At 44.4% G+C, this 26,724-nt stretch overlaps 1 protein-coding gene across 8 annotated transcripts in view; it reads left to right on the top strand.

Moving 5' to 3' along the window:
* Positions 1 to 26,724, top strand: part of STRBP (spermatid perinuclear RNA binding protein) — a 162,094-nt gene that overhangs the window by 17,668 nt on the left and 117,702 nt on the right. The gene's annotated exons all lie outside the window — the stretch shown is intronic.

Consider the following 26,724-nt stretch of genomic DNA (forward strand, 5'->3'; position numbering starts at 1 on the left):
ATACCTCATGTTACGTTTGCTTCAGGTTGAGCGTTTTCAGGTTGCGCCCCGCGGCGACCCGGAAGTGCCGGAAAGGGTTATTTCTGGGTTTCGCCGCTCGCGCATGTGCAGACGCTCAAAATGACGTCATGCGCCGAAGCAGCAAATCGCAACCCGCAGACACAGGTTATGTTCTGCTCATGTTGCGAATGGGCCTCTGGAACGGATCCCATTCGCAACCAGAGGTACCACTGTACTTTCTTTTGTCTGCCCTGAATCCTCCCAACATTCAGGTTCCTTCCATGTCCACGAGTTCTAGTGTTACACAAGAGGAAGAAAACCTTCTCTATCCACGTTCCATGCATCATTTCACGCTTCCTTCTTGGCACCTCTTACCCACCTTTCTCTAAACTGACAAGTTCCAAGTGCTGTCACCTCATTTCTCCTTGGGGAGTTATAGCATCCTCTCAAAGTAACATTAAACTGGTAGTCCAGTCAGCTTCTGTTTCTGAAATGAATAGGAGTGGCACCATCTTCTCCTTTGACTCGAGCAGAAAAAAGGCTTAGGCTTAGCCCTGCCTGTCTACCTGGATGAGGAATTCCAAGGCTTTTCTGCCACACATTTTGATGTCCCCAACCCCCCTCTCTTTTCACTTTGGTTTCCTGAGAATTCTGCACTCCAGCCGTATCTGCAGATCTGATGTTGGCAATCTTTTGTGCTTAGGTAGGGTTGAAAGGGCAGCTTCAGAACCAGGAACTGTCAAATAATAGGTGTTCTGTGGCTATTTTAAAGTTGACATTGCTGCCTTGATGTTGTGATTCTTGCTTTCCACTTTTCTCTCCTTACTTGGGTGTGGTTTAATTTTTATGTCGGCCACTCCAGAGAGTTGGAAAAAGCATAAAGGCAAAGGGACCCCTGACCATTAGGTCCAGTCATGACCAACTCTGGGGTTGCGGCGCTCATCTCGCTTTATTGGCCGAGGGAGCCGGCGTACAGCTTCCGGGTCATGTGGCCAGCATGACTAAGCCGCTTCTGGCGAACCAGAGCAGCGCACGGAAATGCCGTTTACCTTCCCGCCGGAGCAGTACCTATTTATCTACTTGCACTTTAACGTGCTTTCGAACTGCTAGGTTGGCAGGAGCAGGGACCGAGCAACGGGAGCTCACCCCATCGCGGGGATTCGAACCGCCGATCTTCTGATTGGCAAGCCCTAGGCTCTGTGGTTTAACCTACAGCGCCACCGAAAAAGCATATTCACCTATTAAATAAATAAATAAGAATCTTACCTCTGCTATTAAATCTGCAAGGTAGCCTTGGAAAAACTCCCTGTTCTGGGGGGGGATAGTGCTTCCCTACTTCACAGGGTTGTTGTAAGCATTGTGGAAAAGACATGTAGTGTGCTTTGAGTTCTCAAAAATTGCTATTAACCTCACTGAATGGCGCCATTAAAAACCTGTATATGTGACTACAATAAAATTGCATTGAGATAAGCAGTCCGTAACGAGCCTTGAATTTATAGGTTGTCTGAGGAGGCAGGATCAGCCAAACAAGCATCTTACAGCTGCTTTCTCCGCTCTGTTTTATTGGCAGCTGCAAATGAGGGCTATGTCGCGAAGCTTTGCTGCTGGTGATTCCTTTCTGCCAGACGGAACTATCATGGATTGTTAATTATTGGCATTGGCTTCTGCACAGTGGGCGTGGGAGAATCTGGGCTCTCACTCACGCTGTGCTTAAAGTAGTCTCTTGAGTCCTTGGTGCGCATCGGTGATGGACAGAGGTTATTCTCGGGTCAGTCCTTCTGGCCTCGTCAGAGTAATGGTGTTGCCACAGATTGCAGCTGCCTGTTTGGGAGCCCCTGGAACACCTGTGATGTCATAGCTCTCAGAACCTGTGCAGTTAACTAACTTAGGAAGCTGGGGGACAAATGTTTCCTGCTACAGCTGACAAAAAAGATTGACTGGTAGTGACCACATGGAACCTGCATCAGGTGACGGTCATAAGATGGGATGTGAGGAGGTAGCAGGCATTCAAACAAGACTGTTGTTAGGTGCTTGCTTATACAGGTAAAACTCAAAAAATTAGAATATCGTGGAAAAGTTCCTTTATTTCACTAATTCAACTTGAAAGGTGAAAATCATATATGAGATCGACTCATGACATGCAAAGCGAGATCTGCTTCTACTTCTCAGAGGTCCAATCTTGCTCAATTTGCAATCCTTGTTTTGCTGATTTCCTTGAATATTCTAATTTTCTGAGATTGTTCATTTGGGGTTTTCATCAGCTGTACGCCATGATCATTGCAGGGATAACAAATCAAGGCTTGACCTATCTCGTTTTGCATGTCACGAGTCTATCTCATATATGAGTTTCACCTTTCAAGTTGGATTATGGAAATAAATGAACTTTTCCACGATATTCTAATTTTTCAAGTTTCACCTGTACAAGTTTCATGTGGCGCTTCAGGCTGCTGTGACCTAGGAGCATGCAATGGTTGATTCCTTATTGTCTGACTGGATGCAGACAGCCTCCCTTTGCCACCAGACAACTTTTCCTCTGCTCCACTTTCTAGCTGATTAGCATCTTATCTGCTGAAGAGAGCTCTGGAGATTGCAAACCATTTTTGTCACATTTTGGTGGGCTTAGCAAGGATGTTATGGATTTGGATGTTTTCTTATAGGCCGACACTTGGGGGGGGGGGTTAAGAAAGTGATTGTGTTTGTAGGTGAGAAAGATTATACTGCATGTCTGCGTGTGCGCACAGAATTGAATGGAGGACCTGGATGTTAAATCCAGGTCTCGTGCTTATTTTATATTGATGTTTAGTTCTACGGCTGTCCAGGAGAATGTGTGTTCTGCATTCCTGTTAGTGCCCACCTTGTTAACTGCAGCTATATTAGCATTATATGGAAGACTTACAGTGGCGGTGTGTGTGGGGGGGAACCCTCTCCATGTAGCAAACCTACAGATGGTGCTGCTGCCGCAGTCAACCAGTTGACCAGGGGAATGATCTTAAAGCGGCCTCTAAAAGTTGGCTGATTTCCTGTACATCTCATACATCTCTCTTAACTTGGGGAGAGTTCTGTTCTTAGTGGAAAGTATCATGATTGTGTATTTCTGGGAGAATCACTCTCTATTTAGCAGCAGCTCTTGGAAATTGCTCCATTACCGCAGCAGCCGAAGTGTGCCGCCACAAATCATGCATGGGGAGTTGGTGTTTGCATTCTGGTGAGATGTTTCCTATTGCTCTTTTGGAAAGCTCTGATGAAACTGTCTTGTCTGGGGTGGCTGTTCCATACATAGCTGTCAACCTTCCCTTTTTTTGCTGGAAATTCCCGTATTCCAGCACCGTTTCCTGCTGCTATCCCGGATTGTTAGATATCCCGTAGAGTGTCCCTGGGACAGGTGAGGCTGCTGATCCTTTATTTTCGAGGCTGCTGATCCCTTATTTTCAAATCTGAAAGTTGACAGCTATGGTTCCATATGAGCTGCTGCTTTTGATACAAAAGTCTTGCTAGAATTAAGTGGTCTCGCCTGGAAGACCCTGTGCCACCACCACCCTTTTTGTATATTGGTGATGTAAATGGCAAGGACTTTGAAGGAGAGAAGGGCAGGAGGGTTTGCTTGCTAGGCAAGACGGTGGCTTAGCTTTCAGCCGGCCTGCACTTGCACTTTTTCTGCTGTGCTTTGATAGTGCAAGTTACCTGTGCCTAGTACTTGTCAGCCAGCAATGCATCTACCCCCCCTCCCCAATGCCATGGCTGTGCACCAGAAACTTGATCACCCAGATTCTCTTCTCGGAGAGGTAGAGCAAAGCAGCTGCACAGTGAATTCTCTGGCTCTCTAGTGGCATATAACGTCTTCAGTCCCTGTACTCTTATCACATCTGCATATGTCATTGATTTTGAGGGCTCATCACTACAGTCTTTAGGAGTGAATTAGCAGCCAAACTGGTTCAGGACTCAACTCCTCACAAGTGGCTTGCTAGAGGGCGGGAGGCAGCTGTATCAGGGCATCTAACTCAGCAGAGCAGGATGATAAGAAGTCAGTTTTTTTAATTCAAAAAAGGATAGGATAGGATAGGATAGGATTGATGTGGCTTAGCTTTTGTTTTTCCCTTACATTTAATAAATCAGCTGCTTCCTCCTGCAACACATGTAACCCTGCGGAGGGATGCAGCATCCTGAAATGATGTGCATTGTATGATACGGGTTTAGATGGCTGAACTCCATACATAGTTTGATGTTGTATGATTGTTTATTAAAAACCAATAAAATAGATTTTAAAAGAAAGAACTCAATCAATTGGAGGCCCACCAAGTTTGCGGGTGGAGAGATGGTGTTTTTTACTGGCAGTTTTTTGTGTGAAATTCTTCTCTGGATGAAATTCCCATGAAACCAGCAATATTTAAAAATGGATATTTGGGCTTGGGACTTTTGTGGGCTGCTGTGTAGGGGTTTTTGGTATGCGAGGGACTTTTAAAAAAATACCTCCCACTAAAAGGGCCTTAGAAGTTCACTGTTTGAGAAGGAAAGAGTATTGTTGGTTTTTTGCAAGGGTGGCTGTATGTCATTTTTTTTTTTAGCATCCTCCCCCATAAAGACATCACAGTGATTGAATGATTTTTTGGGAAGCGAGCTCTCCCCTGCCCCTTGCAGCTTAGCTTTGCAGAAACTTCTGCAGCGCTGAGCAAAACTGATTGTGCCTCCTGCACTGAACTACAGTACATGCTGTCTTGCAGCAGCGCCAAGGAGTGAGCCGAGAATGAGTCCTGGCAGTCTTCTTCAGTTGCTCAAATGCTGCCAAACAGGAGCAGGCCTCGTAGGGTGAATGCATGCGCTTGTGCGTGGTGTGGGGCAGTGGATGACCATGGAAATGAGCCCCCCAAATGCAGCTTGGCATAAGGCGGGCACGTTTTCCTGGCAGAAGAGGAGATGTGATTGTGAAGGATGGGTTCAAATATGCAGTAACAGTAATTAAACTCTTAATCGAGAATTCTGTCACTTGTATAGTACCATCAAACTGTTATGTTACTTTTCTAGAGTGCAAGTGGACAAATCTGTGCCCTGTGGGGCTTGCAATCTATAATTTGATACAGGGGAGATAAAAGAGGAAGGGGAAGGAAATTGAGGCAGGTGAAAAAGCAGGAATATTAAGAATATTATTGTCGTTGTCTTTAATATTTATTGCATTTATATCCCACCTTTTTCTTCCAAGGTGCTCAAGACGGCATACATGGTTCTCCCCCTCTTGGTTTAATCTGCACAACAACCCTGTGAGGTAGGTTAGGCTGAGAGGCAGTGACTGGCCTGAGGTCATCCAGGGAGCTTTATAGGCAAGTGGACGTTTGAACCCTGGTCTCCTGAGCCTCAGTCTGACACTCTAATCACTGCACCACTTTGGCTCTCTGTGTTTCTTAAGTTTATATGTATCCAGACATAATTTGGTAGGGCTGATGACATCCTTGGGAAGGTGGCTTTTGGGAGAGGGATTTGAAGGGGGTAAGACAAGTGCTGTGTTTTACTTGGCTTGGCTTAATTTATTGTTTCGTTGATTACATTTTCCCTTCTCTTTGTCTGGTGAACATAGGCAGCATGAACCCTGTCAGGAAGGTAAGGCATGGAGAGAGAAGGAAAGGTGACCTCATTGGTGGATTCGGGATTTGAATCTGACTTTCTCTGGTCCTAGCCTAAATATTCTAAAGCAGGGGTGGCCAGTCTGTGGCCTGCCAGATGTTGTCAGATTACAACTTGCATCAGTCCCAGTCAACATGGCCAACGGCCAGGGATGATGGGAGTTGTGGTGAGGCAAATACTGTGAGAGGTTAGAAACTCAGATATATAAACAAGGTGCCGCATGCCACCTTAAACCTAGATTACAGTTGCTACAGCAGAATGTCTAGTTGCAATGGAAATAATAATCTCAATAAATAAGCAGCCTCACTGTCAGGCCAGAACCACACCGAACAAGCCCACACTTCAGGCCCATTCACCTCAGCCCTGCGCATGAAATGTTGCTATCTATTAGCTGGCCTGACCCATGCTGTGACGCAAACATCAGCTGATGAAACGGTCAGCCAGCAATGGGCAACAGCTTCTTAGCAGGGTCTGCAATTTTAATCAATTGCAGACAAGACTTCAGAAATTGCTTGCAATTGGACCATTCCCTGTTGTGGAATGTGACTGGTGAGTTTCAAACACTGCTTGAGAGCCACAGGTTCCTCACCTCTACTCTAACCACTACACTATGCTGGGTCTTAAAGAGAGAGAGAGAGTGTGTGTGTGTGTGTGTGTACGTCTGAATCACAATATACCGAGATTGGGCATGTCAAAAGCCCAAAGAAATGATGTTTGCATCTTGGGAAAAGAACCCGCAAATGTATCACAATGAAAGCATAAAATTCAAATATAGTCTATTTCACATAATTTTGGGTATATAGAATTGCATTCAGCTGCATTATAGTCACACTAGAGCTACTGAAATTAATAGACATACATTTAGTCATGCCCATCAATTTCAGTGGATCTGCTTTGAATAGGACTAACGTGGTTAGGGTGGAATTCAGTGTCACACTATAACAGCTGTTCTGTCTCCATAAGCACTTCTGCCTGCTAGGCAGAATGCTCCCCCCATGTGCTCCTGTTTTGGGGGTTTTCCCAACCCACCCAGGACTAGTGATGTTAAATTCTCGAGAATAATCTTTTGGAGAATATTCTCAAGAATATTCTTGATTAATGAGAATATTAGAGAATTTTCATTTAAAATAGGAGAATATTTATTTTATTTAATACATCAAAAATGATATAATTAGTTAATATACATGTTTATTCATGGGTAAACTTGTTCAGATGGCAACCAAAAACTGTACAGATACTTTTATTCAATGGGGCAATGCAGTGAATTCACATTCTTTGTTTTTTTGCAACAAACTTGAAATTGAAAATTCAACGTGATTCACATTGCGTAAATGACTCACGTTAATCACTAAACCTGCCACTGACTGTATATTTACCATCAACTTTGAATTCTAATTATGTTGTGTATGTATGAAATGTAGCTTTTAAAGTCACATCACTAGGCCTAGGTACTTTAAGTGTATAAAGCATTAAAGCTACTTTCTGTAAGAAAAATCACACTGTATGGCCAAGGGTATAGAATTGCTAAGAATAAGGTCACACCAAAATAGAAAAAAAGGCTATTATATATAGTTGAAATACATACAAATTCAAATGTTCATCAAATTAAATGAACAGCATTTTAAAAACAAAACAAAAACAAAACAAAAAGAATGTTTTCTGTAGCTCACATTTCAGAACTGCCAATGGTGAATGACACAATGCCTAATGATGTAACTGGATCAAAAAATCATTATTCATTACACTGGCAATATCACAGCTTGACTTACTATTTACTAGATTTTTTAAATGTGGGTTGTAAAACTGGTTCTTACATTAGAATTTACAGTTTGTGGAGAATATTCTTTGGAGAATTTTCTAGTAGAGAATATTCTCAAGAATATTCTCATTCTCGAAAATATTCTCTGGAGAATATTCTCACCTACATCACTACCCAGGACCAATTTGGGGGGGTGCACAGGGAGAGGGAGAAAGCCCACCATGCCTTCTGCCTGCTAGGTGAATTTCACCCAACCTAAAGTGAACAGGATTTGTAAAATCTGGGTGCCAGGAGCAAACTATACCTCTACATGGTTAAAACTCTCCTATCAAACTGTGGCCAATCTTAGGCTCTTCCAAATCATTAATGAAAGATGTTTCCAGACATACTCAATATGAATTTTGAAGTTTTCAATTCAGGGTTCAAATTCTGCTTCAACTGACACTTGCATCAGCTTCCCTATGCTTCATGGAAGGTACCATGGTTTTTCTAGTGCAGGAAAAGGTTGGGTTGTTGCTGCCTATTTCATAAGGATCCAAATAGGCTTCACTTAACCTTGAGTGTTAAATGCAGAAGCAGTTGTCATCCGCACATATCTTTATGAAATCACTCCATGAGCAAAAGGAACCAGGGCTTCTGAGAGACTTTATGGAAATGAAACTGCAGATTATTATAAGTCCTGTTCTTCTGTTTCTGAGGCTTCCCATCTGTCGCAAAACAATATTTTGGTTTCAAGTGCTGCTCAGCAGATTGGGGGAGGGATGAAAAAAACAATTAGAAAAAAATTAAAGCCGAAAGGGGAAAAATCACGTTCTTATCATACACCTTAGTGCTGTGCATGGGAACAGGAGCAAGGACCAGGTTCATAGCTTTGCTGGGAGTCGGGTGGGTGGTGTTGACACCTGCACTCATTGCTGTCTGTGGAAGCACAAGTGGCTAGGAGTACCTTTTACCGCATGAGGCTGGGATGCCAGCTATGAACCTAGCTGGAGAAATCAGACCTTGTCTCAGTAATCCATTCACTAGTCATGTCCAGGTTAGGCTACTGTAATGTGCTCTATGTCCGCCTGCCTTTGAAGACCACCCAGAAACTCTAGCTGGTGCAAACTGTTGCTGCTTGGTGGCTTGCAGGGGTAAGGTGGTCAGAGTGTGGGACACCAATTCTGTACCAGTTGCACTGGTTACGACTTCATTTTCAAGGCCCAAAGTGCTGGTTTTAACTTCGTAAAGCACAAGACCAGGGGGTGGTTAACTTGCAGCGCAACTAGCGAACTCTGCTGAGGTTTTTCTGCCCCAAGACGCCAATAAAATTGCCCATTTTTCAAAAAGTTAAAATTGGCTACAGCCCACTTTTTAACACTTTCGTATTCTGTTCTTGGAGGGTTGACCTTAACCCGAAACATGCCCTAAATGTTTGAAGTGTAATACGATCCTGTCCGGGCCTTGAGATCTGCCCCAGAGGTCCTGCTAGTGTGTCTGCCTGTGATTTAGTTGACATGCATGGAAGTTGGGGGCCTTTTCTCTGGTGGCCCCCAGATTGTGGAATTCCCTTCCCACAGAGATGTGCATGGCCTTGATGTATAAAACCCACTTTTTTGGTGTATATTGCAGAATGCACCATAGGTAACTTTATTAAGCCCTGTTATTTATTTTCAATGGTCTTTTTAATAGCTGTTAATGTTATAGTAACTAATTGCTATGATTGTTTGTCATCTTATAATCTTGTATGTTTTCTTGGGTGGGGCATGCCCCCCAAAGACAGCATATAAACAATTTCAAGTAATTAGTTTAAATAGCATTTGGGATTGCTTGATCCTCTAGCTGAGCATCGAACTGGGATGGGCAGATGTCAGACTTGAATCTACTAGCAGATCTTTGGATGGTTTTTAGCAGCTCTGCAAGGGCTTCTTGCTCCCAGTTGTTGAACCATAGCAACAAAAGCCCGACTTGTTCCACGTAAAGTAGTCTGCTGAAAAGCAGAGCACTAACTAGGAGTAGGCTTGTGTATGGAAGGCAGGACCTCAAGCAGTAGGATGCACAGGGGCAGCAGACCTGGCCTCTGCCACAGTGGCAGCAACAGCTGTGCATGCTCCTTGGAGGCTGGGTCTGCTTCTTCTTTGGCTAGACCCCTCTCCAAATGCTGCCTCAACAGCAACCTGTTGGCAAATACAGTCATACCTCTTTTTATGTTTGGTTCAGGTTACGTCTTTTCAGGTTGCGTCCTGTGGCAACCCCGAAGTACTGGAAAGGGTTACTTCTGGGTTGTGTTGCATGCACAGACATGCAAAATGATGTCACGCGCATGCGCAGAAACAGCGAATTGTGATCCGTGCATGCGCAGACGCAGGTTGCATTCCTTTCAGGTTGTGAACGGGGCTCCGGAACGGATCCTGTTTGCAACCAGAGGTACCACTGTAAGGAACACTGCTGGTCTCCTCCCACCTCTAGGGAGGAAATGGCAAGGGCTGCTCTCTGGGGTCTCCTGGGGTTTTTGCCCACCTGGTGTGATTCAGAGAAGGCCCCTTACGCACTCTGATGGCCTTTGTTGGTTAATTCTGATTTAATTTCCCTCCCTGCCTTGTTCCCGATGTAAGCTTTCACTCACTCCTTCTTCCCAAATGGGAGGGGGAATTTTGTGGTTTCCTCAGCCATCAAAATGTCCTTGGCTGGCCCTGGTGAAAGGTTTGTGAGCTCAGTTCAGTCCTGGTACTGAAGTCTCCTGCTCAGAATGTGCTCAATTGCACATTTAATTCTAACTCGCTTGTCTGTAGTTGAAAGTTTGTGGAGGTCTGCAAAAAAAAGTGGATTTTGACAAACCTGAAGCCTGCTTGACTATGATGTACAAGATGAGGAAATCAACCTTCAAACTAAACCAAGGCTAACCAGCTGTTTACTGACGCTGAAGGTCGCTGCCTGAGATACCAAGAAATGTTCCCATCTGGGCTTGTTTTTGGAAAGGTGGTGGCCTAGATGTGAAGGGCGTCTCTGTTCTTATCTTACCCTGACAGCAGAAAACTGTACTGCTCTCGCTCTACACCACCTCTGTGTCTCTGGTGTAAAGTTTCCATAGAGAAAGGGTTCTAAAGCAAAGATGTGGGCTTCATTTGCAACCCTTTAAAAATTTCATTTTGTAATGTATATTGAAACGGAGAGAACAGTTATAACACATTAAAATTAAAAGGTTAAGAACAAAAATACAAAATAGCACATAGCATGGGTCCAGTTGTGCATGGGTTAAATAACAAAGTCCAAGTAAATAATAATAGCGTTATCTTATTATCAAATGTAATTCCAGATTGCCAGGCTTATGATGAGGCTCGTGTTCAAAAGGATGATTCTACTGTATATGTAAAAAGTATCTGGAGGTTCTAGTCCTTGTCAAAATCTCAAATTATGCGTATTTTTCTCCGTTATAGCTGTATTCCAGAGTGTATTTGTAACCCTTGAGTGGAAATAGCCTGGGGGAACCCAATACCTTTGGGAGTCCAGCCCAAAGGCTCCCGGTAAAGTCAGAGGTCATATTCTGGCTAGTGGTGTCAAGTGAAGTAGAGAGGATTTTGGTGGGTGCTTCTGCAGGCACAGAATTTAATCCCCACTCTCTGTTTCCTGCACAATTCATTAGTGGGACCTGCAGTGAACGTAGCCTGGTGGGTGGGTGCCATTTGGGTATGCTGCCTCACTGACCCCTGACAGATTTGTTTCCTCTTGGGAAGCAGAGCTACTTTGAAAGTCATCTCTCCACGTTGGAGCCATTTAGATCACACAGGGGACCTCACCATACCTGCTGCAAAGCATGTGCTTTTATGCCTCATGCTCCCCTTTTAATATACTACACTGGTACCTCGGGTTAAGTACTTAATTTGTTCCAGAGGTCCATACTTAACCTGAAACTGTTCTTAACCTAAAGCACCACTTTAGCTAATGGAGCCTCCTGCTGCTGCCACACCGCCACTGCACGATTTCTGTTCTCATCCTGAAGCAAAGTTCTTAACCTGAAGCACTATTTCTGGGTTAGCGGAGTCTGTAATCTGAAGCGTATGTAACCTGAAGCGTATGTAACCCGAGGTACCACTGTATTCCTTAAACATGAACACACCCTTAAATGAGCTTTGCTTGGAGTAAAGCTTTATTGATCCTGGGAATAAGTGTCTTTTAAGAGGAGTGTCAGGATGCGGGTGGTGCTGTGGGTTAAACCACAGAGCCTAGGGCTTGCCGATCAGAAGGTCGGCGGTTCGAATCCCTGCGACGGGGTGAGCTCCTGTTGTTCGCTCCCTGCTCCTGCTGACCTTACAGTTCAAAAGCACGTCAAAGTGCAAGTAGATAAATAGGTGCCGCGCCGACGGGAAGGTAAACAGCGTTTCCATGTGCTGCTCTGCTTTCGCCAGAAGCGGCTTAGTCCTGCTGGCCACATGACCCGGAAGCTGTACGCCGGCTCCCTTGGCCAGTAAAGCGAGATGACAACCCCCAAGTCGTCCGCGACTGGACCTAACGGTTAGGAGTCCCTTTACCTTTAAGAAGAGTGTCCTGCTAACCTTCTACCACCCTTCCATTTTTGGTCTCATGAGCTTTAATGCAATGCTGCTTATCGCCTGCTGCAGCTGCATTGTGGGGGGATGGTGGTACAAGCCTGGGCAGAGTAACTGCTTTGCATACAGAAGGTCCCAGGTTCATTCGCTGGCATCCCCTGGTAGGTCTGGGAAAGACTTTCTGTCGGACCCTTGAGAGTCATGGCCACTCAGTGTGGTCAGCACAAAGCTAGGACCAGTGGCTAGACTCAGAATAAAGTAGCTTCCCATGTTTCTAATGTTCTCCAGTGTGCATGCGGGATCCTTTGCTCTCTGATGCCACAACCTGGAACAGCCTTCCTCAACCTGGTGTCCTCCAGGTGCGTTGTGCTGCAACTCCCACCAGCATGGCCAGTGGCCAGGGATGATAATAATAATAATATAATTTATTATTTATACCCCGCCCATCTGGCTGACTTTCCCCAGACACTCTGGGCGGCTCCCAATCGAGTGTTAAAAACAATACAGCATTAAATATTAAAAACTTCCCTGAACAGGGCTGCCTTCAGATGTCTTCTAAAAGTCTGATAGCTGCTTATTTCCTTCACATCTGAAGGGAGGGTGTTCCACAGGGCTGGCGCCACTACCGAGAAGGCCCTCTGCCTGGTTCCCTGTAACCTCACTTCTCGCAATGAGGGAACCGCCAGAAGGCCCTCGGCACTGGATCTCAGTGTAATGGTAGTCCAGAAAATTTGGAGAACATTAGCTTCTCTGGTGTTTCAGGATTAAGGGAGAACTCGGGACATATGCCCTTGATATTAGTAATGCTGAAGAATACACCTCTAGGCCTCTGTGTAAGGTGCAAAATGAGGGTTTCGATGACTGTAAAGGCAGATCCAAGGCATTATCGCTCCCCTCCCTTTTCTACCAACCCCCAAGTCTTTTCTGAGTCATTCCGTCACCTTACTGGCAGATGGAGAAATGGTTTCCCCAGCCAGTCTCCTCTGTCATTCCTGAGGATGTCTTATTCAATTTATTCCTCATCAGTGTTGGAATATTTTTCCTGTGCTTGCTTGGTTGCAGTGGCAGCTTCTATTGCGCTTGGTTGGAATAGTAATTGGTTCCAGCCATTGGCTTTGGCTTCTTGTAAGCTGTTTTTTCCCCCATTTTGTTTCCGAAAGTGTGTATCCCCAGCCCTTATCCCTTCAAAATAGAACTATGTCGAGCACAGCCAGGCATTCTCCATTGCCGTCTTCAGCCTTTTACTACTTAACAGTGTCTGGGATGAGCAGTCATCCTTGTGGTGGCTTAACTAGGTTTCTGGTGCAAATCTTCACATTTGCATTTGACCTCTTAAGGGAGTGACTACATGTTGTAGTCCTGCCTCTTTTTATGAAATAAACCTGTGTGTGGCAAGCCTCTGGCTTCTACCCACATGGGCGTGTAGGTATGAGAATGCCTCTGGGATGTCACAGCCAGCCATCTCCACATGCAGGTTGGTTGCAAGAAACACTCCCTGCTTAAATCGGATGAGGTGAAATCCTCTTGCGACGGCTTCTTACCTTACGAAAATTACCTTACTGTAAATTGGCACAAGTGTTGGATTGCCATCTCTGGAGCAGCTCACACCACACTCCCTGAACAAAGGCTGGTCATATATCTGAATCTCATTAGAAGACTAATGGGAGATGCCATTTGGCCTTTGCCAGGTCACAGTTGAAAAACCTCCTATTTTAATCTTGGTCTTTTTAGGAAACCCATCTGAAAGCCCATGGTGTTAGTGACTATGGATTAATGTGCTGATTAAGAAGCACTGGAGCATGAACAGTTCAAGTATCTCAAATATTGTCTAGCTCTGGAAACAAAGCTGCTTGGGAAATGTTTCCGTTTTTAGGATTAGAATCATAGAATTGTAGAGTTGGAAGGGACACCAGGGGTCATCTAGTCCAACCCCTGCAATGCAGGAATGCTCAAGAACTCCTGCCAGGTGACCACCCAACCTCTGTTAAAACAAGCCTCCAGTGAAGAACTTCTGAGATCGTCCACTGTCCTGCTGTCAAACAGCTCTTACTGCCAGAAAGTTCTTCCTAATGTTTATCTGCAATCTCCTTTTTTGTAATTTGAATCCGTTGGTTCAGGTCCTACACTCTGGAGCAGCAGAAAATAAGCTTACTCCATCTTCCATGTGACAGCCCTTCAGGTATTTTAAGATGGAAATCTTGTCACCTCTCTGTCTTGTCCAGGCTAAATATACACAATTCCCTCAACTGTTCCTCATAACGCTCGGTTTTCAGGCCTTTTATCATCTTGGTTTCCCTTCTCTTCACAAGCTTTACCTTGTCAACATCCTTCTTAAACTGTCATGCCCAGAACTGAACACAGGACTCTAGGTGGGGTCTGACCAAGGCAGAAAAGTGTGGTACTATAACTTCCCTTTATCTGGACACTATAGAGCTCAGAGCTGAGGCTCCAATACTTTGGCCACCTCATGAGAAGAGAGCACAAGAAGAAGGGGACGACAGAGGACGAGATGGCTGGACAGTGTTCTCGAAGCGACCAGCATGAGTTTGACCAAACTGCGGGAGGCAGTGGAAGACTGGAGTGCCTGGCGTGCTCTGGTCCAGGGGGTCACAAAGAGTCAGACACGACTCAACGACTAAACAACAACAACAACAGAGCTCAGAATTGCATTAGGGATTTCCCCCCTGCTCCATCATATTGTTGACTCGTGTTGACTAAGACCCCCCTCTAGATCCTGTTCACATGTACTGCTGTCAAGCCAGGGGTACTTCATCCTGTATTTGTGCATCTGATTATTTCTGCCTATGTGCAGAACCTTAAATATCACCCTATTGAAAGTCATATTGTTAGTTTTCAGGGACAGTCAAAGGTGCATTGCCCTCACAGTTGTTTTTGTTTTTGTGGTGGTGCTGTTTCTTCTTAAGGGTAAAGGTAAAGGGACCCCTGACCATTAGGTCCAGTCGTGGATGACTCTGGGGTTGCGGCACTCATCTTGCTTTACTGGTCGAGGGAGCCGGTGTACAGCTTCTGGGTCATGTGGCCAGCATGACTAAGCCGCTTCTGGCGAACCAGAGCAGCACCCGGAAACGCCATTTACCTTCCCGCTGGAGCATTACCTATTTATCTACTTGCACTTTGACATGCTTTCGAACTGCTAGGTTGGCAGGAGCAGGGACCGAGCAACGGGAGCTCACCCCATCGCGGGATTCGAACCGCCAAGCTTCCGATCAGCAAGCCCAAGAGGCTCAGTGGTTTAGCATTGTATTAAAAAAAAAATCATGCTTGGATACGTGTGACAAGTTGCTGGGATATGTCCCCAAAAGGTTGTTAGTCATCGTTAGCTTCCACCTACCTTGTTCTTGAATGTTGATACCTTGGAACTTGATGTCACGTGTTTTGGGTTGTCCCTTTGGCACGTGGGGTAGCTAGAAGACATTTCACACGATTGCCCTAGATCAGTTTGCTCCAGTCCAGAGTCTGAGGAGCTCCTTGAGGATATTCCACAGTCTGCACAGGGTAGCCTTGTGTTTGCCCACAGTGTATATACAATCCTGGCCCTGGTGGGCATGCCTGTTCTGATGGTTCTGATGGTTCTGTTAAGTTCTTTTAGCTGCATCTTTAAATACATCTAGGCGTATACTTTGGAGCACAAGGTGTAAAGAGGCTCCTAGTCTAGAGAGAAACGCTTTGTCCCTTGCCATAAAATTATGATCTAATTCAGCCTTCCCTATCCTTGTGCTTGCCAGATGTTTCGGTTTGCAACTTCCATCAGCCCCCCAAGCCAGCATGGAAGCTCTAGTTCCAAATACCTGGAGGGCACCAGGTTGGCAGCAGTTAGTCTTACAGTTTGCTTCCTGTGATCTTTATCACTACTTGTAGAAGGACGGAATCCCGCCCCCCAATTTGTCCCTTTCCCACACTGCACACTTTCTAATTTCCTTGTGCACAAAATGCAGATGAATTTTTGCATTTTTTTCTATTAAAAGATACATGCAGTATCTCCTTCTTACTAGTCTCTCTCTTGTTGCTAACTTATGGGAGGAAAACGTTAAGCATTGCAAAATTCATCCTCCTTCCCCTCTTCTCCCACCTGCCCCCATTTCTTACTTTTGCTGTCTCCATGCTTTTCTTCCATCCACCTGCCCCCCGCCCCGCTTGTTTTCTCAGCATTAGTCCCTTAGGAATTATTCCTGGATATGCAAGCGTCCTGCAGCGTGTAACTATTTTTAGCTCTGCAGTGCAGCGTTTAGCAGATCCCATTGTATTCTTGTCTTATGACTGTGGTTTATCCCACCCTTTATAAAAAATACCTTAAGAAATTTCCACAGGGGAACCAGATTGAGCACAATGGTGAAAGGTGCACAAGAGCTTTGCCACCCCTCTCCATCCAGCAGTGAATGTGCTTCTGCTTGGAATATTGTTGCCTTCTGCTTATTAGGTATTTTGCAAATTAATTTCCAGTTTAGCTCAGCAGTGAGTCTTTGCTTTCCTTCACTCTATTTGGTTCACCTGTCCCTGCCTGCTTTCCAGGGGTTCCTTCAAAATAAGGTTTACAACCTGATAAAGCAAGCCCTAGTTAGCAAGGAAGGTCCCCCGGTGTTAGGAAGATAGCAAGCTGTCCTCTGCAGCAGTGATGGCCACCAGCCTGGAAAGGTTGAAAAGAGGTTTGGACACTGGCACAGTTATCTGAGATATAGTAAAGTTAAAACCCATAAAGGATTCCTCAATCATATAATTAGGAAATCTCTATTTACTGTATGGGAAAGAAACAAAAAAAATTTACTGGATCCTAAAACCCCTTGGTGGTTGTCACCGGTAGAAGCAATAGCAGTAAAAAAGAAAAATATGGGTAATAATTGGCTAACGTATAAGGAAATTTTAGAAGAAGAAAATAACCAATTGAAAATTTAAAAATATGAAGAATTAAAGCAGACAGGACTGAACTGGCTACAGTATTATCAGTTAAATGAAATTTTTAAGGCAGATAAAAAGATAAATGGATTTGACACAAATATATCGGATTTAGAAAAAGAATTATTATTAAACAATAAAAAGATATCTAAAACATACAGACTATTACTAGACTGGAACCTTAAGGACGAGGAGGTGAAGGGGGTGATGGTGAAGTGGGCACATGATTTTGGTTGTCAATTGAGATGGAAAAATGGGGAAAATTATGGAAAAAAGACTTAAAATTATGGAAAAAAGACTTAAAATTCACCGCATGCTATCTGATAAAAGAAAACTTTATGAAAATGATATACAGATGGTACCTGATCCCATCCAAATTAGCAAAAATATATAAAAATAATAACAATATGTGTTGGAGATGTAAACAAAATGAAGGAACCTTTTTCCACATGTGGTGGACATGTCCCCACATTAAAAAAAATTGGGACATGATCTATGAGGAACTAAAAAGAATGCTAAAACACACATTTTTAAACAAACCTGAAGCTTTCCTATTAGGCATTGTAATGATAAGCATTCCAAACGAAAATAAAAGAGTGTTTCTCCACACGACAACAGCGGCCAGAGTGCTAATAGTGAAATATTGGAAAAGTGAATTAACACCAACGAAAGATGAGTGGCAATTAAAGTTGTGTGAGTACCTTGAACTAGCCAAAATGACAGACCTAATAAGAAACCACTCAAGTGATTAGGTAAAAAAGGAATGGGATTGCTTCAAAAACTATCTGATAAAATATGTTTACAAAAATAATACTTTGTTGTGCCTAGATTAATTTCACAGTTATATGGGATAGATTGATGTTAATAAATGAATACAGAATACTCGCTACTTAAGAAAAGTATAGAAACCGCAAAGAATTAGAGGGAAGCCAATCAACATAGAAGGGATTCAAACTAGTTTTCTAGAACAGAAAGAGACTGTAAAGAAAGAAAAGAAGGAATACAAATGTAATTTCTTTCTGGGAACTTGGCGAATAGAATAATCAAATCACTGTTCGTATCCTTTGAATAATTTGGTGTACTTTATCAATTCCTTTTTTTCTTTCTCTTTTCTCTCCCCCCCCTTTTATTTCCCTTTTATATTTTTATTCTTTTTTGTGTTGTATTTTTTCTTTTTAGTTTTGAATATTTGGATGTAATGTTTAATATATGCTTTCTTTTTAAATTTTAAAAATGTAATTAAGATTGGAATAATTAAATTAAAATAAAAGAGGATTGGACAAATTCATGGAGGAGGCAGCTACTGATGGCTACTGGCCAAGATGGCGCTGGTCTGCCTCCATGCTCAGAGGCAGTTATGCTTCTGAATCTCTGCTTCTGGAAGCCACAGAAGGGGAGAGTGATCTTGCGCTTGGGACTTGCTTGCTGGTTTCCCCAAGCATCTGGTTGGCCACGGTCAGAACAGGGCAGGTGAGACACCACCCCTGAAAAACTCCTCCTTTACTTGCCACCCACCTCATATAGCTGAGTTGGAGGACCTGAAGATGGCCTTCTGAATATAGCATTGGCCCTAAATTTAGGGGTGCAAAAGCTTAAGACCTGGCTTCCTACCTAGTGGTGCAGCAATAAAACTCCTAGCACTTTTGCAAAGTTAAGTACGGTCCGGTATGGTTTCAAATTGAATGGGGCACTGCATGTTGAAATTCCTGGGGTCCCTTCCACTTCTACAGTTCTGTGATTCTGGCAGTACTGCATTTGGGGCTCTTAGGCAACAAGGGAATGTAGGAAATGACTTTACACTGTGCCAGACCATCTAGCTCAGTATTACCTGTACGGACTGACAGACATAGGGATCTCTTGCAGCCCTACCTGGAGAAGCCAGGGATTAAATCTACCCTGTTTTCCCGAAAATAAGACTGTGTCTTATATTTATTTTTGCTCCCAAAGGTCTTATTTTCAGGCGATGTCTTATTTTTCCATGAAGAAGAATATGGTACACATTTATTGTTGAACAAAAAAAAGAGGAACCTGTATACAGTACAATGCCTTACGGTAGCTTCGGGGGCCTTATATTCCGGGGTAGCCTTATTATCAGGGAGGCCTTATATTCGGGGGCCTTATATTCCCTATGCGAAGCAAGCCCATAGGGAAATTCGTCTTGCGGAACGACTCAAAAACGGAAAACTCTTTCGTCTTGCGAGTTTTTCGTTTTGCGAGGCGTTCGTCTTGCGAGGCACCACTGTATTCTCTTTCCGTGAGCCACAACCCTTTCCCCTCCAAGGGGAGCCCCATCTTGCTATTCAGTGTGTACTGGGTGTAAGAAGTGCATCCTGGATCAGGCCAGTGGCTCATCTACCCCAGCATCCTGTTCTCACAGTGGCCAACCAGATGCCCACTATGGGAAACCAGCACGCAGGATTTGAGCACAAGAGCCCTCTCCCTAGTGGGGTCTCAGTTTTCAGGGGCGCCCTGTGCAATGCCAAAATTTGGTGCCCCTCCACCTCTCGCACTCCGTTCTAAATAATAGTTGTGGCGTCCCCTGCAGCACCCCCGAGACTCCGCACCCACTGTGACTGAACCGGTCACGCTCCCCTAAACCCACCTCTGTTCTGCCATCCTGCAACTTCCAGCAACTGGTATTCAGAAGTAGCGCTGCCTCCAGCTGAGGAGACAGAGCGCAGACATCATGGCTAGCACTGCTTGCCCCTCAAGTCAAGACAACCCTTCTGGACTCAGGCCTGGATAGTGCTGGATACCCAGGTTGCAAGACGGACTTGTGCGAGGGGTGGGTGGTGGTTTCCCCTCTCTTGCACCAGCAGCAACTTCTCCCCCTCCTTCCATGGCCACAGATACTGAAGTGGGCAAAGCGGTGCTGTTTGCACTGTGATTAATCAGGCAATTGTGCAGAATTGCAGCTATGCTTTCTTCACTCCCCCCCCCCCCATGCAGGCACACCAAAGGGACATTTGCTCTGACAGTAAATGACTGCATGCTTGTTTCTCAGTGACAGATCTGTGTGGCTGCATCTGAGGCACCTCAGGCTGAGGCAAGAGCAGAAACCCAAGAGAAGCCACTGCTGAAATGTGATGCGTAATCAGCGCCTTTTGACATGCAAGCCGTCTCAGCACATATTTCATGCTTGGGGGTGGGGATGAGGAATGGAGCCTGTAGTTAAAATGGAAGAGTGGTAGTTGTGTCATTCTTCCTGGGCATGCATGGACATTTTTCATAGCAGTACAGTCCTATGTATGCATACTCACAAGTAATCCCACTATAACCAGCAGAGCTTGTTCCCAAGTAAGTGGGTTTGGTGTTTTGTTTTTTGGATTGCATCCTAAGAGATTCTTTGGTCCAGTATGCAAAGCAGAACCTGCTGTTTCTCTTCCTCCCTCCTCCCTCCTTCCAGCCCCACCCCTCCTGTCAGATCAGTCTGCACCAAGGACGGGTTGATTGCAGTCTTACCTGGTCCACTTACTTTCGTTCTAGAATCTCGGGTCTGCTGAAGTATGCTTAAATTTGCAAAGCAAGGATTGCATGCTCAAGAAACCCCCCCGAAAGCTTTCACACCATAAGTGTCTGCTTTAAGCAATCTGGAGTTAGGACTCCTGCTAGCTAGCAAACAGAAGAAGCGCTCTGCTGAAATTCTCGGCTGCCACTAGGAAGTGGCCACTGAACTGTTGCCTATTTTCTGTCCACCACAGACTTGATCGTGGTGCAAACCAGGCACTTTGTACTCCCTGAAGAGAGCTGTCTTGGTGCACAAAGGTTATTGCAGAGCCGGATAGGAACATGGGAAACTGCCTTACACCCAGTCAGGTCACTAGTCCAGAGGGCCCTGTTCCCAGCCCTACCTGGAAATGCCACAAGCAGAGCAAAAGGTCTGCTACTGAGCTGCAGCCCTTCCCCACTCATGAGCCACTGTGGTGCAGTGGTTAGAGGGCTGGCGTGAGACCTGAGGAGGTGAGTGTTCTAGTCCCCACTCAGCCATGAAGCTCACTGGGTGATCTTAAGCTAGTCACTGTTTCTACTTCACAGGGTTGTTGTGAGGATAATTACGGGGAGAGGGAGAACTCTGCATGCCACCTGGAGCTGTTTTCAGGGAAAGCTTGGTATGTAGCTGAATAAATAAATAAATGGCAGTCCTCGCAAGTGAGTCAATCTGCAGACTTTGAAGTGGGACGAAAACTTGAGCCACATCCATTCTGACTCAAGCGAAAAGTTGCATATAATCCTGTGTGGGAGCCAAATCCGTTTGTGGGCTCCTCCCTTGGGCAGATGCAGTTTTTGGGCTCCTCACTGTTGTGATCTGCCACACACTGGCTCACTGACTTGTTTAGCTGCAGCTCGCAGTATCCTCTGGTTTGCGGATTGGGACTCAGGGTCTCTTACAGAAAGTACTGATTCTCCCTTATTTTGAGCAATGCCTGGTCCATGAATAACCAGTGGTGCCGTTGCGTGATTGTAGACTCTGGACTTAATGGCATCATGTCCAACCTCCCCCCCCCCCAAATCTGCCCTAGTTAAATGATAAAATGTATTATTTCACATGCTTTAAAATGTGATGAGCCAGTCCTGTTGTGTTGGGAGACAATGGCAGGTGCTCCTGATGGCCACAGTGTCCTGCCTTGATGGCACCACTGTGAATCATCGTAGAGCCTGAGAAAAGTAGAAAGCAGTGCAGGAAAGAAGTTATATGAAACCTGCAAACAGGCTTGGCTTGGCTTATTTAAAAAAAAATGCTGTGTGTGTGCATGTGCATACGAACCTCATTATTTATCTTGTCCACACCATTTTGAAATGTCTAATGACAATCCAAAACCTCTGGTTTCTATTAAGGAAGCATATTTTAAAACATAGTGCAGACATCCAAATCCAATCCAGAAAGTGTTTATTTTATTTTTCATTTCATTTCATTTTTATGCTGGTTCCAAACCCTGCTTATCCGTACTAAAGGGATGCAGTAGTGGCAGCAGCTGTTTGCCCTCTTGAATTATTTCCTTGGCTGTCCCTTATTGACTGTATTTTGAACAAGTTGGCACTTCTCTCCCCGTCCCTCTTCTTTTCATTTTGCAAATCTGCATTGGTACCACGGCCCCCTTCCTTGTCTCTCTTAGCTGGTTTAAAGTTTAATGAGCCTTCGCTTAAATGCACTGCTAGCTTGTCAGTTGCTGCCTCAATGATTTTATGCATTTATTTATTTTTTTAAAAAGTGGGATGCAAAGGCAAGGGAAGTCAGGGACTCGGAAATACAGTTGGTAACAGGACCTGACACCGGAATCAAAATGGGGCAGAGATTCTTCCACTGCAGCTGATCCTCTCTGTCTGTCCCTATGACAGTTGGTGGTGGTGCGGCGCAAAAACCATAAGTTGCCGTAATGTGCAAGGACAGCCCTTTTCCTTGCTAGCACGACTGCTGATTTAACCTACTCCTGCATGCCCTTTCGTTAAATATTTTAGTGTATCTGACTGGAGGCAGACCAATCTGTCTCTCAACCCCACCCCACATCGAAAGTGCATTTAAGTGGGCTTGCTGTGCATGATGTGCGTGCTCACCCTGTATTTATGTGTTTATTTATTTGTTTATTTTCTTTGCCTCTAGTAAATGGGTCTCTGTCATGGTTTCCAGAGCCTGTTTAACTGGGGCAATTGAGGGCCAAAAGAATCGTGTGTGAGTGTCATCGGAGGCAGCGAGCAACACCCATAAACTTCTTCCTGATCAGAGTTGTGGTCCATCTCCAGCCTGAATTGCTCCATGTCTAGGTTTCTGCAGATTAAGCTGTAGGGCACTAAACCAGAAGAAGAAGGTGTGGAGTGGAAAGTGACCTGGGACATTTACACAGAATTTCTTTCTCAAACTTACAGGACGAAGTGAGATGTGAAAGAATTAGGGGGAGGACGGCTGATCACGGGGGTGTTTAGAAGGCAGTTTCAAGTATACAGGGAACAAACTGCGATAGGCTGGAGCAGGGGTCAGCAAACTTTGTCAGCAGGTGGCCAGTCCACTGTCCCTCAAATCTTGTGGGGGGCCGGACTATATTTTGAAGGAAAAAAGTGAACGAATTCCTATGCCCCACAAATAACCCAGAGATGCATTTTAAATAAAAGGACAAATTCTACTGATGTCAAAACATGCTGATTCCCAGACTGTCCACGGGCCGGATTTAGAAGGCGATTGGGCTGGATCCGGCCCCCGGGCCTTAGTTTGCCTACGTATGGGCTAGGGCATGGCCCACTAGTGGGCATTTCAGGATTCCTGGTGGGCGGTAGGGGGTTCTACGGCACAATCTGAATCTTCCTTCCATTGAGAGAGATGAGCACTCTATTCATGTCTCTCGCACTTGGTGGTTACCAGGAAGTGTGCATGGGTGCAAGCGCACGTGAAAGCACGAACAAGAGTGAGTGTAACACAAAGGAAGAGGAAGTGTGGTAGCCAAGTTTGAATTCCCCCCCTTGTGTTTTGCTTATGTTTCTGAGGCACTAAGTGGGTATACAGTCTAGGACCCTCGTACCTACAGGACCGCCTCTCCTGGTATGCCCCACGGAGGACCTTACGGTCCGCAAATAATAACATCTTGGAGGTCCTGGGCCTCAAGGCGATTAGACTGGCCTCGACCAGGGCCAGGGCCTTTTCGGCTGTGGCCCCAACTTGGTGGAACGCTCTCCCACAAGAGACCAGGGTCCTGCGGGATCTGACATCTTTCCACAGGGCCTGCAAGACAGAGCTGTTCGCCAGGCCTTTGTTCGGGGTTCAGTCTGACTCTGCTTTCCCCCATAAGAACTTGCATGAAAGTGGCCCCCCAGCTTTTCTCTCAGGCTCATATAAGATCAGTATAAACAGTTAGGCCTGGTGGGCATTTAAGGTCCTCATCCCTAATTTGCGGGTTGCCATCTGATTAGATTTCACTTTGATTCTGATTTGATTTTAGGATGTGTTTTAATTGATTGCTTGATTTTATGGTAATATGTGATATATTAGATGTTAGCCATTCTGAGCCAGGTTTTGGCTGGGGAGGGTGGGGTATAAATAAAATTTATTTATTTATTATTATTATTATTATTATTATTATTATTATTATTATTATTATTATAATATGCATAGGCAGGGCAGCTGCAGAAGAAAAGTTTCCAGTGGCCCTGCCTGTGAATGTGTCCACCTTGTATGGCCTGGTGTACCGTATAAGGCAGGCATAGGCAAACTCAGCCCTCCAGATGTTTTGGGACTACAACTCCCATGACCCCTAGCTAACAGGACCAGTGGTCAGGGATGATGGGAACTGTAGTCCCAAAACAGCTGGAGGGCCAAGTTTGCCTGTGCCTGATATAAGGTAATCAAGAAAGCAACTTGCTCTGCCAAGTGGTGACATACGCCAAAAAGGGAAATAATCTAAACGCAGGAGAGCGATTGGTGGGGTGATACTATAAGATGTTTTCAACAAGGGGAGGAATGGGAGCTGATGCATGATAGCAGGGACAGTGTGGTGTAGTGGTGAAGAGCTGTAGTCTCGTAATCTGGTGAACTGGGTTCGCTTCCCCGCTCCTCCACATGCAGCTGCTGGGTGACCTTGGGCCAGTCACACTTCTCTGAAGTCTCTCAGCCCTACTCACCTCACAGAGTGTTGGTTGTGGGGGAGGAAGGGAAAGGAGACTGTTAGCCGCTTTGAGACTCCTGAAGGCAGCCGTTCTCCACCTGTGGGTCCCCAGATGTTGTTGGACTACAACTCCCATCATCCCTGAGCTCAGGCCTTGCTAGCAAGGGGTGATGGGAGTTGTAGTTCAACAACATCTGGGGACCCACAGGTTGAGAAAGGCTACCTTAAGGGGAGTGAAAGGCAGGATATGAAATCCAAACTCCTCTTCTTCTTCAAAGACAGGCAGAAGCGGAGCAGAGTACGTGTAAAATAGGGAAAAGAGGGGAAAGAAAAGTTATAGGCAAGAGAAGGAGGGAATTGTTGTTGACTCATAATAATAACTGGGCTAACTAGCTCAGCCTTACTTCTGGGCATTGCCATGTGGAAGGTAAAAGAACAGAATTTAAAAAAGGAGATGAAAAGGAAAAGGAAGGGAAAAAACTGAAAAAAGGAAGAAAAATAGAAAAAATGGTGGAAAATAATGGAGGAGAGAAATCAGGGACAGGCAGAATCATGGTGTTTGGAGTGGCTCATGTTTTGGCAAGTTCTTATAAAGTAAAAGAAAGAAGGAAAGGAAGGAGATAGAGAGAATAAAGCGAAAGGGAAAAAGAGACCCCTGTTATATTGATATAATATAAGGAAGGTAAAGAAGAAGACAGGAAAATAGAAAAGGGGGGATTTCTTTTTATGGTGATACATAATAAAAATTGCCACCTAATACAGCGTTGTTTTTGATGTTTGTAATAAAAAGGGAAGGGGGGGGAGCATTGTGTGGAGTGCAGATCAAAACATGGTAAGAGTATAAAAGTAGTTGTTAAATTGTGCAACAAATTTAGAACCCGTGTCTGGAAAAAAGAAATATGCTCTTGGCTATTTACCAGAGTACCTGAAGATGGGATTCGTTGAAATCTGTTACAAATAAACAGCTTCCAATGTGTTTACTGTGCCACAAGACATTATCTAACGAAGCAATGAAGCCAAGTCGATTTCGAGAACATCTTGCTACAAAGCATTCACAAGATAAAGATAAGCCCATTGAATATTTTCAAGAAATCTATGAAAGATTTCAAAATCGTTCAACAAAGCTGCATCATTTCAAAAACAGTATGCAAACAATGAGGATGGATTAACTGCAGTTTATCGTGTATCACAATTAATTGCAAAAAGTGGTAAACGCCATAATATTGGAGAAACTTTGATGATACCCTCTATTAAGAATTTATCTCAAAAGTAATGCATCAGGATATACCTCAAGTTTTAAAAACACCGCCCCTTAGTGATAGCACAGTAAAGAGACACATTGATGAAATAGTGGCTAATGTTGAAAATAAACTTATAGGTATTCTCCAAATTCTTCATTTTCCATACAATTGGACAAATCTGTCATTGCAGATAATAATGCTCTACTGATGACATATGTCCGGTACCTTGATGAAAACATTGCAAGAAGAAATGCTATTCACTGTTATTCTGATTACAGATACAAAAGGATTATCAATATTTAATGCTGTGAAATCATACTTTGCACAAAATAATATACCCTTGAACAATATTGTTGCACCAGCAATGGTAGGTTGCTATTGTGGATTTCTGGCTTACTTGAAGGAAGAAGTGCCAAACATTTTGTGTATTCATTGTGTTGTGCACAGACAACATACAGTGGTGCCTCGCAAGACGAAATTAATTCGTTCTGCGAATTTTTTCGTCTAGCGAATTTTTCGTCTTGCGAAGCACGAAATCCCATAGGAATGCATTGAAAATCAATTAATGCGTTCCTATGGTCAAAAAAAGTCCAAACAAAGCCAAATTTGGTACAACAAGAGTTTATTAAGTGCTCTTTAAAGTCACACATACTGTAAAGAGCATTTCAAAATTCAAACCCAGATTTTTTAAAAAAAAACAGCAGAGTGGCCCAATGGTCACAGAAAATCATAAAAATGCAGGGGGGGGAAACAAGCTTCCAGATTCTTGCAAACCCCTCCCCAATTGTTCCCCCAGCCACCCACCACACAGAAATTCAAATCCAGAAATTTTTTTAAAAAACAGCAGAGTGGCCCAATGGTCACAGAAAATCATAAAAATGCAGGAAAAAAAACCACAAGCTTCCAGATTCTTGCAAACCCCTCCCCAACTGTTCCCCCAGCCACCCACCACACAGAAATTCAAATCCAGAAATTTTTTTAAAAAACAGCAGAGTGGCCCAATGGTCACAGAAAATCATAAAAATGCAGAAAAAAAAACCACAAGCTTCCAGATTCTTGCAAACCCCTCCCCAACTGTTCTCCCA

Source organism: Podarcis raffonei, chromosome Z (assembly GCF_027172205.1).
Source record: "Podarcis raffonei isolate rPodRaf1 chromosome Z, rPodRaf1.pri, whole genome shotgun sequence".
Classification (NCBI taxonomy): Eukaryota; Metazoa; Chordata; class Lepidosauria; order Squamata; family Lacertidae; genus Podarcis; species Podarcis raffonei.